Genomic DNA, 6,000 nt, shown 5'->3' with positions numbered 1-6,000 from the left:
ATAATGCTTTAACTGGTCTGTATTTAGTCAGGATATTTAGTCATGAGATTGCTTAGCTGTTTTAACGTTGCAATGCGCCGGATGATAGCCTGTCAAACACTTTGATCGTGACAGCTGATAGGCCCTCTGTACTGACACCAGTCTCAGGTTGATCGTGACAGCTGATAGGCCCTCTGTACTGACACCAGTCTCGGCAGATGCTGTCCATGTAGGTTTCATGTGCTCTTCCAGGAGGACTTCGCCCACGACAGAATACCGAGGTTTAGGGTGAATTTTCCCCCTAGACGCTGATCTTAGGTTAGTTTTGTATTTCCCCCACTAATTGTTTAAGGTTAGGATTGGGGGAGGGGAAGTTGATCCTGGATCCGCACCTAGGGGAAACTTCTCCCATTAGAGAGGGTACCCACAGTAACAGACCGCTGTGTTGGCGGCCAGCTCGGGGTTCCTGCAACCGTGGTGAGATGATTACGGGCTTCTGAGCGGCGCTGCGGTCTAGGGCACTGCATCTCAGTGCAAGAGGCATCACTACAGTCCCTGGTTCGATTCCAGGCTGTATCACACCCGGCCGTGATTGGGAGTCCCATAACGCGGTCCACAATTGGCCCAGCGTCGTCCGGGGTAGGCCGTCATTGTAAAATGACAAGCGTTATAATGCATTTGAACCAACATTAACAGCATTGCCACCTAGCGAAGGAATCCCAACAAAGTAGGATCGTGAAGGCAGCCGCGTCCTGTCCCAGATCTCAGCTACAGATTAGCCAAGTGACAAGACAGTTGCAAGTTAAAAATAACACACTAGTCTGGCAAGACACACAGGAGACACACAGACAGACAGACAGACAGACAGACAGACAGACAGAGAGAGATGCACACACACACAGACAGAGAGAGACAGAGAGACAGAGAGAGAGAGACAGAGAGAGAGACAGAGAGAGAGAGAGACACACAGAGAGAGAGAGAGATGCACACACACACTGATCCAGTCGTTGACTTTGATCCTGGTGAAGGGCTCCACATGAGGGAGGGCCGGTAGAGAAAGGGTAACCTGGAAAACACACACACCAACACACACATTTTTCCCTCCCTGGGAAAGTTAACTATCAGTCATGTTCTCAGACAAGAGGATGACTGTATATTGTACATTTAAATACTGGAAAATAGTGGAGATACTGTTGAGTTTTGCTTCCTTTGTCACACAGCTTTCTAGGGAAACATTGTTACGATCATTCAATAACATCCTGTATCTTTCGATAAAACTGTCAACTGTAAATTACATTTACACCAGTTAAGGGCAAAACTCAAATGGAGCTGAAAGTTTGAAATACGCAGCACATTGTGTTGAAATCGGCTTGACATTTCATTCAATTCATTCTCCTTGTAGAATAGAGAAAGGGAGATTAGGAGAACAGGTCTATAAATCACAACATTATATGGTATCTCTACGACCTTCGCTGCGCATTTAATAACTGCATTGTTCGAAGTATTGGCCAAGAAGTTTGTCCTTGTGTGAGGGCAGAGCGACGTCTTTTCCTGGAGATTGGCACAGGAACTCAGTAAGAATTATACAGAACATTGTATCTCTATTGGCAGGGATATTCAAATGCTACCCTACAAAGTCCAGAATACTGCTGGTTTTCTGTTCTACCTGATACTTCCACCCATATGGTGTCCCAGGTCTAAGTCACTGTGTAATTAGAGGGAAGTATGGAAGAAAACAAATGAGTGGAACTGGCTTCGAGGTCCAGATTTGTATTGGATGGCTCTATGGTGTTCACTAGATAAATCATGACTGTATTCTTGTTTATTTACCCATACAGTCACTGAGTAACAATTGCCACTGCTTTCCAGGGAGGCATTGTTAGCTTATTGTGAAAGAGCTTGGCAATGGGTAAGGCAAACATCTTGTCCTGGAAGAAAACAGCACTCTGTACCTCAGTGATAAGTGTTGTAACTCTGTACCTCAGTGATAAGTGTTGTAACTGTACCTCAGTGATAGTGTTGTAACTCTGTACCTCAGTGATAAGTGTTGTAACTCTGTACCTCAGTGATAGTGTTGTAACTCTGTACCTCAGTGATAGTGTTGTAACTCTGTCAGGCTGATGTCTCCTACAATGTATCGTCAAAGACAGATTCACAAGACTTGGACTGGTACACCTAACACCACAAATCTTGACATGTTGACACAAAAAAAAGGTATAAACCTAGGCAGGTAGCCTAGTGGTTAGAGCGTTGAACTAGTAACCGAAAGGTTGCAAGATCGAATCCCCCGAGCTGACAAGGTAAAAATCTGTCGTTCTGCCCCTGAACAAGGCAGCTAACCCACTGTTCCCCGGTAGGCTGTCATTGAAAATAAGAATTTGTTCTTAACTGACTTGCCTAGTTAAGTAAAGATAAAAATAATACCTGACTGCAAGATTTAATCAAGTGTTACACAAATCCAACACTAGGCTATGTTAAAATAGATTTAAACAAATTCGCACTAAACATTGTTCTCAAAACAGAGAACTTTATTTCAAATTTTTTTCTCCCCCCCTTCCACATATTAAAATAGATAAACTTTAAACAATGTATGTCTTTACAATTTGTGGTCCTTTCCGAAATAAGGACACAACTTAAAGCACTTCACCAACAGAATTCAAATAAATTAAAATCATATTAATTGTGTTCACTTTGCGGCTCCATTACTCCAGAGCTAGGCGTCAGAGTGGCAGCTACGGATAACAGATCGTCGAGCCCTCAGAGAGTAGGTAGCAGGGTTGGGCTCAATTCCATTTCAAGTCAGGTGGCCTAAAAAGTTGCCCCTAACCACTGATATAGCATCAGATACATTTCAGTCCAACCAATGTTAAAGTATAGGATTTAGGGACGGAATCTGATCCTAGATCTGTGCCTAAGGGAAACTTCAGTCATGGATGAGAGGTATTGAGGAAAATATCTGCTGTATTAGCACCTTAAACATATATACACACACAAATAAACACAAATATATACACTACTGGTCAAAAGTTTTAGAGCACCTACTCATTCAAGGTTTTTTTAATTTATTTTCACTATTTTCTACATTGTAGAATAATAGTGAAGACATCAAAACTATGAAATAACACATTTGGAATCAGGAAGTAACCAAAAGAAAGTGTTAAAACAAATCAAAATATATTTTATATTTGAGATTCTTCAAATAGCCCCCCTTTGCCTTGATGACAGCTTTACATACTCCTGGCATTCTCTCAACCAGCTTCACCTGGAATTCTTCTCCAACAGTCTTGAAGGAGTTCCCACATATGCTGGGCACTTGTTGGCTGCTATTCCTTCACTCTACGGTCCGACTCATCCCAAACTATCTCAATTGGGTTGAGGTCGGGGGATTGTGGAGGCCAGGTCATCTGATGCAGCACCATCACTTTCCTTCTTGGTCAAATAGCCCTTACACAGCCTGGATTTGTGTTGGGTCATTGTCCTGCTGAAAAACAAATGATAGTCCCACTAAGCCATAACCAGATGGGATGGTGTATCACTGCAGAATGTTGAGGTAGCCATGCAGGTTAAGTGTGCCTTGAATTCTAAATAAATCACCAACAGTGTCACCAGCAAAGCACCCCCACACCATCACACCTCCTCCTCCATGCTTCACGGTGGGAACCACACACACTAATATATAAAGATATAGCGGTTGGATCCAAAAATCTCAAATTTGGACTCATCAGACCAAAGGACAGTACCAGTCTAATGTCCATTGCTCGTGTTTCTTGGCCCAAACAAGTTTCTTCTTATTGGTGTCCTTTAGTAGTGGTTTCTTTGCAGCAATTCAACCATGAAGGCCTGATTCATGCAGTCTCCTCTGAACAGTTGATGTTGAGATGTGTCTGTTACTTGAACTCTGTGAAGCATTTATTTGGGCTGTAATCTGAGGTGCAGTTCGCTCTAATGAACTTATCCTCTGCAGCAGAGGTAACTCTGGGTCTTCCTTTCCTGTGGCGGTCCTCATGAGAGACAGTTTCATCACAGCGCCTGATGGTTTTTGCCACTGCACTAGAGGAAACTTTAAAAGTTCTTGAAATGTTCCATATTGACTGACCTTCATGTCTTAAAGTAGTGACGGACTGTCATTTCTCTTTGCTTATTTGAGCTGTTCTTGCCATAATATGGACTTGGTCTTTTACCGAACAGGGCTGTCTTCTGTATACCACCCCTACCTTATCACAACACAACTGATTGGCTCAAACGCATTAAGAAAGAAATCCCACAAATTAACTTTTAAGAAGGCACAACTGTTAATTGTAATGCATTCCATGTGACTACCTCATGAAGCTGGTTGAGAGAATGCCTAGAGTGTGCAAAGCTGTCATCAAGGCAAAGGGTGGCTACTTTAAAGAATCTCAAATATAAAATATATTCATAGTTTTGATGTCTTCACTATTATTCTACAATGTAGAAAATAGTTTTAAAAAAATAAGAAAAACTTTTGAATGAGTAGGTTTTCTAAAACTTTGACCGGTAGTGTAGATGGTATATTATATTTGTCCATATATATGGCTCTGTTTTAATATCAATATGTATCCACATTATGCAACACTGAACTCTAGAGGCCATTAAACTCCCTACACCTGTTTACCACTATAGAACTAAATAGAACACCCTTTTCACACTATTTTACCAACGCCGACTGAACTGCGCAGGCTTGGATATTATCTTTTCACATTGCCCTGTACGGCACCATTCCAGCAACTATGCTGGATGTGTAACCGGGCCAATACAGTACAGCTGGGCTCTGTGGTGTGAAAAAGGGGTACAACTATGCTGGATGTGTAACCGGGCCAGTACAGTACAGCTGGGCTCTGTGGTGTGAAAAAGGGGTACAAGAGCATTCAGTTACATTATTATGAATATTTTCATATTATTGTCACTGGCATTTTGACAAAGTACATTAACGAAAAACAAATAATATAGTAAATAAATTAACAGGTTTGAAACTATACATTGTTTTTGACTCTGACTGGTTAGCTTGGCAAAGTTTTGCAGAACAACAATCAATCTGAAACACAAAAAAATAATGAAAAATTGTCTGCCATTGTTTGTTGCCATGACTTCAATTTAATGGAGATGGTTGCACCCTTAAAGCGATAGTAGTCATAGTATTAACTACTACAATTTAACAGGGCTGGATATAGCAACTAGCCCTGTCCTGGTCTATTAAAATGTTCTGTATTATATCATGTTTCATGTGGACCCCCATGAAGAGTAGGTGCTGCTTTCGCAACAGCTAAATGGGGATCAAATCAAAATACCAAATCCAAGAGCAATAGCTATTTTACAGCTACAAATCCCCAAAATTAAAACATTAAAAGAAAAAAGTATTTATATTATAAAAAGCCCCCCCCCCCCCAACAACAAAAAATCTGGGGGAAAAAAAATCTATTTTTGTACAATTCAAATTGCTACATGTCATATAAAGAAAAAAAGTATTGATATCCTGTCTTAAGTATCACGTCTCTTTTCCATGTCAAACTAGCGCAGACTTCCAAATGGAACCCAAGACCCTACACCCAAGAACATCTTTAGAGGCATTGAAAAGTAATGCAATATTCTCCGACCTACAAGAGTGCCTAGCGTGTAGTTGCTAGGGTTACATTTGGAATTCAGTGGGTAGCCTGTCATGTCCAACACCACCATCAAGTCATCAGTCCTTCACTATTACCATCTCACACCTGGCTTGCTTCAAATATGATCTTTTTATTTCATCTTTTCTCTTTGTGCATATGAATTCACATTCATAGGGGTAGCCAATTCCTCCAGCTTAAGTGGCAATGGGTGGATACTTGTTGTGTCCCTTTTGCCACTTCCTGGTTGTCATGTCCTGTTTCCTGTTTAGTCGCTCATTGACAGGAAGAGTTGGTCCTCCAGGTCCGAGGTGTCTGTGCTGCCGTCTGAGCTGTCGGAACTGTCAGCTGTATGGAAAAACAGACAGGGAGATAGAAAGACGGTCACTGCGTGTGTACTTAA

The 6,000-nt window shown here is 41.5% G+C and overlaps 1 protein-coding gene across 1 annotated transcript in view; it reads right to left on the bottom strand.

Annotated features, from left to right (window-relative positions):
• Positions 1-2,478: 2,478 nt before the first annotated feature.
• The window catches only part of LOC106566213 (DDB1- and CUL4-associated factor 1), a 45,433-nt gene continuing 41,911 nt past the window's right edge, over positions 2,479-6,000 (bottom strand). The window contains exon 26 of the mRNA XM_082959509.1: positions 2,479-5,945. The gene's annotated coding sequence lies outside the window, so the exon portion shown is untranslated. The remainder of the gene's footprint in view (positions 5,946-6,000) is intronic.

The sequence above is a fragment of the Salmo salar genome, chromosome 12, assembly GCF_965601325.2.
Source record: "Salmo salar chromosome 12, fSalSal1, whole genome shotgun sequence".
Taxonomy (NCBI): Eukaryota; Metazoa; Chordata; class Actinopteri; order Salmoniformes; family Salmonidae; genus Salmo; species Salmo salar.
Note: the sequence above shows the minus strand (reverse complement) of the source record. Positions and strands in the feature narration are given on the sequence as shown.